The sequence below is a fragment of the Micromesistius poutassou genome (assembly GCF_964030765.1).
Source record: "Micromesistius poutassou genome assembly, chromosome: 21".
NCBI classification, from domain to species: Eukaryota; Metazoa; Chordata; class Actinopteri; order Gadiformes; family Gadidae; genus Micromesistius; species Micromesistius poutassou.
In genome coordinates this window covers 14412184-14427051 of record NC_140291.1, presented here as the reverse complement: position 1 = coordinate 14427051, position 14868 = coordinate 14412184, and the positions used below count along the sequence as shown (strand labels likewise).

At 44.1% G+C, this 14868-nt stretch overlaps 1 pseudogene across 1 annotated transcript in view; it reads right to left on the bottom strand.

Moving 5' to 3' along the window:
- The window catches only part of LOC311366855 (sodium channel protein type 5 subunit alpha-like), a 139672-nt pseudogene that overhangs the window by 98178 nt on the left and 26626 nt on the right, over positions 1-14868 (bottom strand). Inside the window, exons 4-6 of the transcript in view lie at positions 14618-14746; positions 11377-11469; positions 8599-8841 (exon numbers count right to left, since the gene is read on the bottom strand). The product of the transcript in view is annotated as a sodium channel protein type 5 subunit alpha-like (transcript). The remainder of the gene's footprint in view (positions 1-8598; positions 8842-11376; positions 11470-14617; positions 14747-14868) is intronic.

Sequence of the window (14868 nt, the reverse complement as noted above, 5' to 3'; positions counted from 1 at the left end):
GGCTGAAATAAAGTTCTGCTAGTTAATTCTGTTAAGTTTAAATCTTTGTCCAAACTTCCTTTCTATTATCATGGGACCGAGTTAGTTCTTAACTAACAACTAACTTGGTAATTAGTTGTTAACTAACAACTAACTCGGTCCCATGATAATAGAAAGGAAGTTTGGAGTTAGTTTTTTTGCGTTGTTTTTATTTACATTTTTTAATTGAAAGATTCTAATTCCATTCCTTACCACGGCCATATGATATTGAAAAGACATACCTTAGCCAGAAAACAATACTAATATTAAGAATACTAATTATACACACTAAAACTTTATTCTTTCTTTCTTTCCTTCTTTATTATTCTCTACACATTTTGGGACCCTACTCCTTCCACAATTCTTCACCTAGAGACTCCATTCCACTTTTTAAATGTTCATATTAGCTTGGAATAGCTTGCTACCAACATTTGTAATATTTTGAAATTTTTAAAATATTCAACTTTTAAAAGATTATTTTTATGATGGAAGTCAATGGGATCACTTCCATTATGAATCCCATTCTCTGACACTTCAACTACTTCAGACTTAGCAACCTGGTAAATTGTTCACCATTAACCTTCGTTCAAACATTTAACAAATCAACACACTTTGATTGTCAAATATATCTTAACAGATTCAAGATATAATTTATACTTTTTAAATAAACTACAGTTTATTTTTGTCTATTTTCAGTTGGTCTCATTGACTTACGTTGAGGCTAGAGCGTGATGACTTCACCCTTTCTAGCCCAAGGTAGCCATCACAAATGGTATGACCTGGTATGAACTGGTCATACCAAACTGGATCTTTTTTTAGTGATTTCAGCATTTTCTTTTCAATCAAAATAATGCCAGATTTGTTAACCTCTCCTGCCCCATTGCATTTCTCGTGTACGTTTTAATTTGTTTCAGGCAGGAAAAACTTCGCTCAGCTCCTGCAGAGGTGGCCCCAATTGTGGCAATCAGCGACATAAGTTTGTACAGCTGTGGCATCGCTCCATCAAGGCCGCTGGATTTCATGAAGGCGAGCGCATCACAAAGTTTTCGTGTGGAATTTATCTCTGCATTGCTAAAAAAATGTTGAAGTTCAATTTTTAATTTGTCTGCATCAAAAAAGTGGCCATATGTCTCCATCAAATTCTCCAGTGCCTGCGTGGGAAATGAGACTTTGAAAGATTCAAATTTTGCCGCATCCAAAAGCTCCAAGGAGCGTAAACGATCAAGGTGTTGGAAGCACTGGGTGATTTGGGTGAGCATGCTGTCGTGGATGGAATCATAAAGCGCTCTGTATGCCTGACGGGGATTTAGCAGCCTTCTTTTTGCCCTGTGAGATACATCAGGGTCATCTGTTTGAGTGGCAGCCCTGGTGTAAATCTTGTCAAAGACACTCTCTACTTTCAGTTTGTCAATTATTTGTAGGTTTTCTATGCGCCGTTTGCAGAAAGCAACATCCATTGACTTGTGCTGTAAGATGTCGAAGACCACGTCAGTGTGCGCAAACAACTGCTCAAATGTGAAGAGAAAAAACGCAAATTCAAACTCTTCCATCTTACACCTCAAACCATCAGTCAAATGAATAGTCTCGTCGTCCATCGTTGGACGCACAACAATATTCTCGAAGATGTCGTGTAGTTCGTCATAATTAGAAGCAACCGTATTCACTACTCAGAAGGAGAAGTTCCAGCGAACAGCCGAGCGCACCCAAATTCCTTGAGTAAAGCTACCCTCTTGCTTGACTTGGAGAAAAAAGATGTGAAGCCACCCAAGTGAGCAAAGAAGTACTTTGCTTGGGGAATGGCCTTAACACCCTGACTTAAAACTAGGTTTAAGCGATGTGCACAGCAGTGGACAAATGTTGCACAGGGAGCCACTTCTCTCACCTTAGCCTGCAGGCCATTCAAGTGCGAGGCCATGACCACAGCACCATCGTACGTTTGGGCGACAAGTTTATCCTTGAAATTGAAACCTGACAACTCAGCCTGCACAAATTCGAACAAGGACATAGCATCTCGACCATCGGACACATCAAAAAAGCCTAGGAAGCGTTCCTGAATGGTACCATAGTCATCAACATAGCGCAAGATGACCGACAGCTGTGAATGACAGCTTATGTCTGTGGTCATTTTTTATCTCTGTTGTAATTGAACTGTGAATGGCTGCGAATGAAAAAAAAAATCATTTTGGATTGTTTTTGACATGCCTGTGAAGACAGTCGAGCTCTCCAGATGTTCTGCCAGAACACGGTCATACTGAGCAATCACCACCACGAGCTCCTTGTAATTGCCCTTGTTGTCAGAATTTTCCCCTTCATCATGCCCCCTGTTGCATCTTACAGACGTTTCACCACCACCCTATTGCCACGCACTTTAGCATTGTGCTGTTGATTTGCAGCCGCACACCCTCATCTACAACCTGGTCTATAGGCATGGTGCCTAGCAAGGAAAGTCGGATAGCAGCACCAATGTGATCTTGACACTTGTCGTGGCGTTTGGTTGTCCTATCAAGATTTTTCACATCAGTGAAACCATGAACAGCCCACTTTGGAGATTTGACATTATTCATGAGCAAACAGGGCCAGAAATACAGTTGATTGTTAGTAATGCTACCAGTGAGCCATGAGTACTTAGCAAACCATGTAGCACTCACAACACTGACTCTGCCATTACTTTTGGTGATCTCGATTTTGGGAATTGGTCTACCTTTTTCTTTGGTCGCTAACTTACCACTGTAACTCAATGAATGGAATGATTTTGCTATCGTTCAGGTGATTTCACTTGCTTTGTGTCTCTTAGACTGAGACAGCGTTGCCAGATTGGGCACATTTTCCGCCCAATGATTATTTTTCCAACCTAACATGGTTAAAAGTAGACCTGTAAATCTTACCAATCTGGCAACACTGAGCCTAGCCAGGGGTCCTGCTTATTGGTTCATAGCGCAACGCGTATGAACCAACCACCGTGTAGTTGGCGCGATTCAATCCCTTAGCTAGTCCCACCCTCTCAGAGGAGGACTTTCCTCCTCTCGCCCATTGACTCCCATGCAACTCACTGGCCGCCAGTAGTTCCCGAGAAATGAATGGGAGTCAATGGAGGCTGAGGGAGGAACGTCCTCCCCGAAGTAATATTCAATAGGCGATAGGGGGTGCTAATATCCCTTTACCCAGGGAAACAAACATTACATGTACAAAGGCATTAAAGTAGTCATATTTAAGGGCATTAATTCATTACAGTAGTCTGGGCAATCTACATTATTTATTCTCAACAATGTTAAGGAGGATCTTCCTCCCTCTCCTCACTGGAGAAGCCGCCACTGTATCATGCCTTTGTGATGTGGAGAACATTACAGCTGCAACCAAGCTTTGGATATGAGAAAGGATTTTGATATGTGTGAGATTTAAAAAAGAACAGAATTGTACTCTGAAAAAAACACATGTGACTGCAATGCAAAAATAACCCACTTTTTAATAAATTGTGGCAGAATATTTGATACAATTTGAACAATTTGAACAATTTGTCATTCACATTGGAACTTAAAAATAAAACACATTTAAGCTGTATTAGTCAACGAAAGAACACTTTCAAACATGGAACTTGTTTCTGTGTTTATATGTGTGAAGCACTAAATGTCATTGCTCTGAGTGCTTCTTGTACTACCTTTCTCTGTCTTGCATTTTTAGGTTTAGTTTTCAGACTCCTGCTACCCAAACTTTCAATGCTGACAGATAAAACCCAATTAATAATGTTACTTTCACAAAAAGTAATCAATAATAAATGGTGCCTTTCACAAGATTGTAAATAAATACAATCACAACACAACTGGCAAATATGGGTTTATCCTTATGGACATAATACATTTAATGCATTACTAAAATAAGCTGTTGACATAGCTTTGGAGTCAGAGCAGTCGGACAGGAGTGAGCAGGTTGCTAGCGCTAGCCTCGCTAGCCTCCACAACTGCGATACTAGTAACGTTGACATTGACAGAAGCCGCAGTAAAATAATAACGTTCTTATCAGTTTAAGTGAACAAAATAAATGCAGCAAACAATGTTATTTCATGGAAAATGTCACAAGCTGAATTAATATTTGTTTTGTTTGCAAGTATTTTATTATCATTATTATCATTTTGTGAGCTTATCTCGAATAACGTCAATGACACACTTTTCCAGGACAAGCAAACACACACACACACGAAAAAGCACCAGCATCTACCATTGTCAAAGTGCCTTTGAGCAATGAAATGTAATGAAAGCATCAGGCATGAAGTTTTCTTTATTTCTACCTTTATTTTTTTTTCTTTCTACACTGTATTTATTTTGCTCTCTCTCTCTCTCTCTCTCTCTCTCTCTCTCTCTCTCTCTCTCTCTCTCTCTCTCTCTCTCTCTCTCTCTCTCTCTCTCTCTCTCTCTCTCTCTCTCTCTCTCTCTCTCTCTCTCTCTCTCTCTCTCTCTCTCTCTCTCTCTCTCTCTCTCTCTCTCTCTCTCTCTCTCTCTCTCTCTCTCTCTCTCCTTGACATAGTGGCGCCAGTGTGGTTGGGCACAGATCCAGACCTCTTTGACAGGCGCACACACACACACACACACACACACACACACACACACACACACACACACACACACACACACACACACACACACACACACACACACACACACACACACACACACACACACACACACACACACACACACACACACACACACACACACACACAAATAATTGATTCAACCATTTCAAACTTTAAAACAGCTCAGCTATTCTATATTTGATTTCAAATGTATTCAAACTTTATCACATCAGCTATTTGTTTAACTCTTCGCTTTATTTGTTTCCAACCATTTTACATTTTTTAAAAGGTGTGCATGTTTACATTGCTTACTCCATTTAGACTTTTGAACTCGGTTCAAATATTTTCACTTAGTTTAAGCCATTCCACATTTCTTTACGATTTAAACTATGTGGCTTTATTAAAACATAATTTCAACCTCACCTGCACTACAGCACTCACCACATTTTCTGCAGGGAATGCATTTTCTAGTATTCTAAAGGCATTCCTGGTCTTCCACTGATTCATGACCTCAACACACGAAACATGGACACACTTAACCATGACACAGCCAATGAAAGCAGAGAAACAGCTGTTAACCAAATAGAGTTTGCTTATTGGCAATGTTAGGGTGATTGAATATTTCCATGGGAGATGGACACCCTTAGTGATGGCTTAAGGTTTCTTTGGTAGACAGCAAAGACGGAATGAGTGCTGCATTATGGGAAAATGGTTTTCTCTTCTTTTTTGTATTAACCACTTTGACCATTGATCTCTCTATGAGGGGCTTTTAGAAGCAGCCAATAGCAAGAGGCGAATCCCTCTGACACCATTACTGCCACTCTTCCCCTCTCAGGTTTCATGGCAGCTTTTAGAGATTGATCCGGGGGCCTGCGGGGGACATTTGTCTAACGCCATAACATGAAATTAATAAATAGACAGACCTTAGACTTATCCCAATGTGGAGCGTTCCTGTAAAACCTAAAGCTCTGCACGGTTTGACAGACAAGATCCAACCTAATGTACCATGAAGCCATAACACCCCCAAGATGTCCAGCCCCCCTTCAGGGACAGACAGACTGGGACAGGCAGCCAGGAGCCAAGAGACACCTGGCACTGTCCAAAGCTGAGGGTGGGGATGGACTCTCACAAAGCCCCCAGGTCCTCATGCCAATATAGCTCAACTTTATTTATGTGGCCATTATCACAACGACGTCTGGAAGGCTCTGCCAGCCGGCCCACATCTCATCCACCTCGTTTGTATTTCCAATGTCAAACACTTTCTCTTCTTAAAGCTAGGGCAGGCCATTTGTTTTAGTAGCATTTTCTGTCATATTTATTGAAATTCTCTTAACATTCCGACAGCAATCAATCAATCAAATGCTTTTGATTAAACAATATGAGTATGTGTGGATGTCACAGGTCTGTAATAAGTCTGTCGTCTAATCGTTCATTGGCCTGAATGAGAGGAGGCCTAGCTATCCGTGTTCCTGCCAGCTGCTCTGCCTAGTGTCATCTCCCACCAGGTTAGCAGACCCGCTGCTAAAGCTAGCGAGCTAGAAACGTGTTTGGGTAGTGGCTTTGATGGGGGCCTTGAGGGAGGGGTTTTCAGGGATGGATGGTGTTTTTAGGGGGTGTTTTTTTTTCAATTGGATACTTTCAAAATCAAGCATACTCTGGCTGGTTCTCCAAATTGAAAAACCTTTAATTGGAATTGGCAATAGTGTTTCACCCGCCCATGCATATGAGCTACAGCGTTCGGTTACTGTATTGATGAATACACGGCGGGAGCCATATTGATTTATTTTGTTGTTTATTTGTTTACACTTTGTTTGATTGTCTGAAAAAACATTAGATTTTAAATCCATCCTGTGTAGGGTTGGATTTCAATTGACCATTGTCTCTGTGTGTGTGTGTGTGTGTGTGTGTGTGAGAGAGAGTGTGTGTGTGTGTGTGCATGTCCATCTCATTCTGTATATGACTAGGGAACTGCTGTATAGGCCCTTAGACAAATCAGGCCCTGACATGTGTTAGTGTGTGTGTGTGTGTGTGTGTGTGTGTGTGTGTGTGTGTGTGTGTGTGTGTGTCTTTGTTGACGTCAGAAGGAGTCCGGTGCCCAGCTGACATCCAGTTTGTTCAGAGCAGCCGTCATACACAGCGCGTCACATGACCCATGCTCTCCCTCCGGAATGTTTCCTCCACTAAAGCTAGCATTAGCTATAGCTGCGCCCATGTTGTTCACCACATCCACTCATTATCCCGTTAGCTTTTCTTTGATTTGATCTTTCCTTTACGTTATTTGTAGGTGATGGTCATCACTGGGAGAGGAAGGTCCAGCAGTCACAGGATTTAAATGTTAAATTAGATCCAATGATTTGAGTTCCTCTTACCAATGAGCTTGTGCTTTTCACAACAGTAACATAAGTGAAGACGGCAGCAGGATAAGAATAGACAAAACCTGCTGTTAAAAGTCAAGCTAGTCCGTTGTCATGGCAGCCGCTCAGGAGTGCCTGCCTCTCAGCTCTTTCTTATCGATGCCTTCTGAGCGTTCACCTCAGAGGGTACTGCTCACCTCAGAGAGTACTGCTCACCTCAGAGTACTGCTCACCTCAGAGAGTACTGCTCACCTCAGAGAGTACTGCTCACCTCAGAGAGTACTGCTCACCTCAGAGAGTACTGCTCACCTCAGAGAGTACTGCTCACCTCAGAGGACTGAGTACTGCTCACCTCAGAGAGTACTGCTCACCTCAGAGAGTACTGCTCACCTCAGAGAGTACTGCTCACCTCAGAGGACTGAGTACTGCTCACCTCAGAGAGTACTGCTCACCTCAGAGAGTACTGCTCACCTCAGAGAGTACTGCTCACCTCAGAGGACTCAGTACTGCCCACCTCCCCAGAGGAGAGCAGTACTCTCAATGTTAACATGTTTCAGTACGTTCCATAGCAGCACGCTAGGAACCTTCACTGTGTATATAATCACCACTGGGTCTTCAATAATATTGCAGGGTTTAAAGTGTCTTTTGTGACTCAATATTTATTTTCTATATGCTATGCAGTATAGTCTTCCCAATTTGTTTCTGGCTATGCTTGTGTATGTACAGTTAACTATGCAATCCTTCACACAATAACAATATTCCAGTAAAACAAGATCACTCTAATCTCCTGCAGTGAGTTCCTGGAAGAGTCTCGCTCCCAGGGAGTGTTTGGCAGAGAGTGTCGTGGAGCCCCGACACCCTGACTACGCCCTCATGCTCTCTCAGAGATTGCCCCCTCCCTCCCCATGGCTGGAAGAGTTCCCGCCCAGCACGGCCCCCCAGACCCCAACGCCCCCCCCCCCTGTAATGGAACAGGCAGTGAGGGGGGAGTCTTTTGATTTATTCTGAACTTGAAGGACATGTTGTTATTATGCGTCTTCGCTGACAGTGTGGTCGTGATGTGTCACAACTCAGGTGTGGCTGGTTGGCTGAGGGTCTGTGTGTGTGCATGTGTGTGTGTGTGTGTGTGTGTGTGTGTGTGTGTGTGTGTGCGTGCGTGCGTGCGTGCGTGCGTGCGTGCGTGCGTAGGGGGGAGTGTACTGAAGAATAGTGTAAATGTCAGGGCATTCATTACGTTTGGGGACTTTCTGAAATGGGACTAGAATCCGTTTTGGAGCGGTAAATAAAAGGTAAATAAAAACCGCCCACTCAAATCAGAACACACCGTAATGATGGTTATAGCTGCAGGGCTGACAGTAACATTTCACTGTTTGGTTGTGGAAAAAGTGAAGAAAAGGTGACAGGTCAACACACTGCCCTCCCTAATCCTCATAACTCCCGCCCTCACTTCCTCACTCTATCCTAGACACAGAACCACAGGAGGCTTGTTCATAATTCACATCTCTCTGGGCAGCCCCTCACAGACAACCACATGTGGTCGTTCAGAAAACCCTTTCATGCAAAGTGATGTCTGTGGGAGACTGACACCGGTTCACAAGGTGAACCTTCTAGCACCTTTAGTCTGATCCACCCATCCCAAGGAGGAGCAGCTGTAGTTACCCTCGTCATTGACGAAGTCCCTTGATGAGGACCAGGTCTTGTTGTTGCAGTAGAAGGAGGTGTTGGTGGCCAGGCTGCCCGTCACACAGTGGCTGCTGCTGCGCACACACTTCTGCCGCAGGTTGCCCATGAAGAGCTGCAAGCCGATGAGGGCGAACACGCTCAAGCAGAACACGGTCAGGATCATCACATCAGCCAGCTTCTTCACCGACTGGATCAGGGCCCCCACGATGGTCTTCAGGCCTGGGGACCCCCACACACACAAACACATACACACACACAGACACAGACAAACACATGCACACAAACACACACACACACACAAACACACATACGTACATACATACACGCACACATCAAACATTCATACATACATACATGCACACAAACATTGACACACACACACACACGTGCACAGACACACACATACACAAACACGCAATTGCACAGGCAGACAGATACACACAGATGTATACACGCACATACACCCACAAATGGGCACACACACACACACACACACACGTGCGCACACACATGCGCACGCAGTTACACTGTAGTGTAGAAGTGAAAGGTAGGCAGAATAAGCTAGCAAATATGAAGCGCTATAATTTCCTGGACCAGTTCAGAATCAGAATCAGCTTTTGAACCATTATTTAGCAGATCATGTGCATAATTTGGCAGCCAGTGGGTGTTATGTCATGGAGTCATCAGATAGCAGAGGATGGCTGGCTGTGCTGCACACTTTAAGTGGCCATCAAACATTGTTTCTCCTGAGCCAGGATCCTTTCCGGGGGTGGCTGTATTTTCAGGATCTTTAAGTTTGTTTAAGAGCCATACATTCCAACATTACGTCAACATTTCTTATTTAGTGCAAATCAGTAAATGAATGTCAAAATAAAAGCCCTGCTGGGTTTTCTTTTTTTCCCTTGGGATGATGTGATTTGGCTCAGATTGAATCAAGGCCAATGGTGTGTTCCAGATGCCTCGGACTTCTGAGTTTCACTTGTGACATATTTTCCTGTCTCGTAGCACTTATAGCGTTCCTGTTCGTCTTTGTGATCATGTCATGTCATTGGCTAGTCATTGTTATTGTTAGCTACATTAGCCTCTTTAGCAAACCAGCTCGAAAACGGAGAACAAAACTTTACATTGTATTGCACGCACAGCAAGACTGTGCAATGCATACATTGGTGACCGGAATAAAGTAGCAATGTAATCAAGTGTGTAAGAGCATTTAAAATTAAACATTACAATAAAAAAAAAATGACCAACGTGGTACAAATACAAAGAAAATAAATCTCTTCACGGGCGCAGCCATTTTTGTTGAAAGCGTCATCACTGAGCTCGGTATACTCTCTTCTCATACTTAGAATTCTGAGGGGGCACGACCAAAAGGGGGCGAGCCTCCGAGAAATGCTGCAAGAAAGCTGGGAGATTTCCCCACTTGGACCTCGGCTTGTGTCCGAGGCATCAGGAACCATAACTAGCGATACAAGGGTTGGTGTTTCTGGAGGTCCTTGGCTCTATCCTGACCTCCATTCATCACCAACTTTTCAAATAAATGATTAAAGGTGTCCTTTGATTGTTGTTGTAAATAAATTATTATTCTCAGTTTGATTCCTCGTTCGGAGACTCCTGTTCAAAAGGATTGGCAGTAGAATGACGATTTTCAAAAGGTAAGACAAATCATTAACTTTTGTCAAATGCTGCTTTTAGAGCAAAAACATGATTCATGTTTTCTTTGTCCAATTTTTTTTCTTTATGGTTTCTGTTTGGTTTGCGGTACATCATACAAAATTAAATTTTGCTGAGGTTTGTTTTCCTCTTATTTCACAAAAAGAAACCTAACTATGACAGAAGCATTATTCTTTTTAAATATGACACAAGCAATAACAAATGGAAACAAGCAAACAAGACAAGAATAATATCGAAATCCAAACACACAATGATTGGCAAGAACAAGGGGACAAAACACATTCAGCACACAAAGACACCAGCTACAAGCGACCCATGTACCCAGTCCATCATTTACATTTCACCTACACAATGTCACCTCTGTTATGGTGTGGGTTTACTTTTACTTTGAAAAGAAAGGAGCATGTCAGGAAACAGAGGACTGTTTATGTGAAGAATGACAGTTACAATAGTACCAGCATAACATGACAACATGGCTTTCAGCCAGTTTAACTGTTGTAACGTGTTTAGGACGTGTCTACAATGTAATGGCTGGCATATTTGTAGTATGGTCATATAAGCAGAGCTAGTGCCATAATGACATGCAGAGTGGAAAACATTCAGAGGTCATCTCGCTATTCGGTAGCAAAGATGAATTTGTTTAGTTTTGTGATTAGTCCCAAAATAGGTTTCCTAATCAATTTACATTCGCCTCAACTTCATCATTTTGAAATCATGTTAAAATGAAATCAAGTTCAATCTAACTGACTGATGTAAATTGGAGATCGAATTTTGGTTAACATATCTGAAAGTAAATTTCTCCATGGGATGGCCATAACCCAAGGATTAATCCATCCTGATGTGGATACTACTTCAAATATAAGTAGTAACAACATATGTAAGGTGATCCATCAGAACATCAGATGTTAACCTACAAGTCCCCTCTGATGTCCACTCATGGGATGCAAATGAAATGAGATGATGGCCGCTTCAGCATGCCACTGCGGGCGGACAGCAGACCGCCTTCTACTGGGACTGGGACACAGGCAGGGGCCACCTTCCCTGGTGGAGATGCATGTTCCATAGCTATAGTAGCTTCCTCACCTGGGATGACTGAGATGGTTTTGAGCGCTCGAAGGACCCTGAATGTCCTTAAGGCGGACACATTGCCCAGGGTCCACAAACTCAGTCACATATCTGCAGCAAGCCGGGAGACAGAGGGGCACAAAACAAACACACACAAGAGGGAATGACCAACATAGAACAAAAACAACATCAACAGCAAGCCGAGATAGAGAGACATAGAGAGGGAGCGAGAGAGACAGGGAGAGAGAGAGAGAGAGAGAGAGAGAGAGAGAGAGAGAGAGAGAGAGAGAGAGAGAGAGAGAGAGAGAGAGAGAGAGAGAGAGAGAGAGAGAGAGGGGGGGGGAGAGAGACAGAGAGAGAGAGAGGTCCCACAGAAACGGCCTAGGTTGAAGATTGACAGGTCATGGGGAGGATCAGTATGTTCATTGACCTGAAGGGGGCAGAGATGTAGCAGATTGGTGCGACTTCAGACTACAAGACAAGGCGGCGCTTAGACGTGACAAGAGAAGACATTTGACAATGACGTTTCAGTGCAGTGCTTTTCCCCAGTGTCGCCCCCCTAGTGGTGAGGCCTTACCTGGGATGACCGAGATAGTTTTCAGAGCCCTCAGTACCCTAAAGGTCCGAAGCGCCTGCAGGTTCCCTACTTTGATAAATTCTGTTAACATCCTGCAGGGGGCAGAGCGCCGTCGGTACGTGGAGGCAGGACGAAAAACAAATATGGAGAGCAAGAAAGAGAAGACAAAACAAAGGGTATTACATGAACACTGGAGAGTCAGGAGTTTTGAAATAAACACAATTTGTGATTAAGACCATGAGACCGCAGAGCCAGTATAAATCGGAAGTGAGGTAGGAAAAAAAAGAAGAAATGTTGAAAACTTCTAGAAATGAAGTCTATGGATCATAATTCATACAATAAGAAACAGATTATGTTCAATTTGAGATATTGCTTAAGCAATAGTATTTTTTTTTACGTGAAAGATGGTTGCATTTGATTTACCTAAAGCACAAATTGGGGAAATAATCAACAGAACAAACGAGAAGAGAAAAAAGACTAATGGTATCTAGAAAACACATGATACACTGTGTGCTATTGATACAGGATAAATACATGAAGGAGAACCCGTCAGTGAGCTGTAAGCTCCTCCTCCACACCAGAGAGGACTGGAGACTGGATTCCATTCATGGTGGCTCTCCTCACACCCTGACTCAGGACCGGGGAGGGATGGGGGGGGCTCCTGATCAAGTCATTTGACCCCCAAGGTGCTAGCAGACCCCCATTACGGCTCATATATCACCCGGAGCTGACTAGCGGGCTGATTGAATTACATCAGCCCGAGGGTGGGGAAGGCACAGAGCAGGCTGCTTAAATGCACATGGGGGGGGGGGAACTAGTCCAGCTAAAGACCAGCTCCCTGACACACGGAGACGTGAGCCCCCCCCTCCTCCCTAGCAACAGGATGTTGCTGACTGTTGCTAACTGATTACAGGAACAGTAACCGTCTTCACACATGCTAAAGTGGATGTTGTTGTTTTTAGGCATGGTTAGGAAGGGTTCCAAAGTGTTTGTGTGTGTATGTGTGCGTGTGCGTGTGCGTGTGTATGTGTATGTGTATGTGTGTGTGTGTGTGTGTGTGTGTGTGTGTGTGTGTGTGTGTGTGTGTGTGTTTGTCTATGATGTGTGTGTGTGTGTGTCTGTATAATGTGTGTTTGCGTGTATGATGTGGGTGTGGGTGTGTGTGTGTGTGTGTGTGTATGCATGAGTGTGTCGGTATGTGTTGGTGTGTGTGTGTGTGTGTTTGATAATGGTTATGTGTGTGTGTGTGTGTGTGTGTGCTGTGAAAATGGTTGTGTGTGTGTGTGTGTGTGTGCTGTGAAATTGGTTGTGTGTGTGTGTGTGTGTGTGTGTGTGTGTGTGTTGTGATAATGGTTGTGTGTGTGTGTGTTGTGATAATGGTTGTGTGTGTGTGTGTGTTTGTGTTGTGATAATGGCTGTGATAATGGTTGTATGTGTGAGTATGTGTGTGTGTGTGTGTGTGTGTGTGTGTGTGTGTGTGTGTGTGTGTGTGTGTGTGTGTGTGTGTGTGTGTGTGTGTGTGTGTGTGTGTGTGTTGGGAGGCGGTGGGCTGATGGTTGGGGGGGGCTGGGGGTGACTTATGTCCCTGTCCTGCTGAAGATCCATCTGACCGCAGAGCAGCCCCCAGTTCAAGGACGTGCACCCTCATCAATGCCAGTGTGTGTGTGTGTGTGTGTGTGTGTGTGTACGTGCGCTTGCATACATGTGCCATCCATGTGCACTGTGTGTGTGTGTGTGTGTGTGTGTGTGTGTGTGTGTGTGTGTGTCTGTGTGTGTGTGTGTGTGTGTGTGTGAGTCTGTCTAGTAAATCGTGTTGTGAGGCCAAACAGGATATCAACACTTCATCAGTGAACACAGAGGAGGGAGTGAGGGTTGAGATATGGACAGAAGGACGTATGGAGCGATATACAGGGAGGTGTGATGGACACTCCCAGACAGGGACTATATATAAGTTTAGCCATACTCCTTTCATCAAAACGTTGTTGTTGCCCCTAGCAGCGGTACTCTGGAACCATTAGCTCCATTAGCCACATGCCAACACGTTGATGTGTCACCAGCTAGGCCATGGAGCAGGTCATTTAAAATTAACTAAATTAACTTAAATACAGATCTTCTTTCGGGATCACCTCCTCGCTCTGTGTGGCTAGGTGTTGATGATCTGTTGACCTGGAGGTCAGTCTTTTTTGTACATTCATTCTAAATATACAAGGGTCGGTCCAGGCGATTCTGCCAAGTCAATGTCAGCGTCGGAGCCAATTGCTTTCTGCATGACCCATTTGGAAAACCTTCTAGGTCCCCTAGCAACCGGAGAGAATGAGAGGAGCTTAAGCTCTAAGTATCTTTAGTAAGTCTATTAAGCATTAGCTAAGATCTTAGCAGCATCATGAGCTCAGCTCTTACAATTAGCATTAGCTGATCTATCGGCATTAGCTGAGATCTTAGCAATATCATGAGCTAAGGGCTTAGCATTAGCATTAGCTAAGCCTTTAAGCATACTTCAGTCTACAGGCACAAGGCACCTCTAATGCTTCACGACGCCAGCGGTCTGAGTGCCCCTTTCCCCCGACACCCAGCCTCAGGCTGGCCTGAAGGGGGCTTCCCCCCGGCGGAGCTAGGGGTCAGCATTGATCCGATGGGTTCATTCTGCCCGTTCATCTCCCCATCTCCCCGGGGGCAACTCACGCCATGACGATGACGCTGAAGTCCAGCCAGTTCCAGGGGTCCCTCAGGAAGGTGAAGGGCCCCACACAGAAGCCCCGGGCCAGAATCTTGATCAGCGACTCAAAGGTGTAGATACCTGTGAAGGTATACCTGGTGTAGAGAGAGAGAGAGAGAGAGAGAGAGAGAGAGGAGAGAGAGGAGAGAGAGAGAGAGAGAGAGAGAGAGAGAGAGAGAGAGAGAGAGAGAGAGAGAGAGAGAGAGAGAGAGAGAGA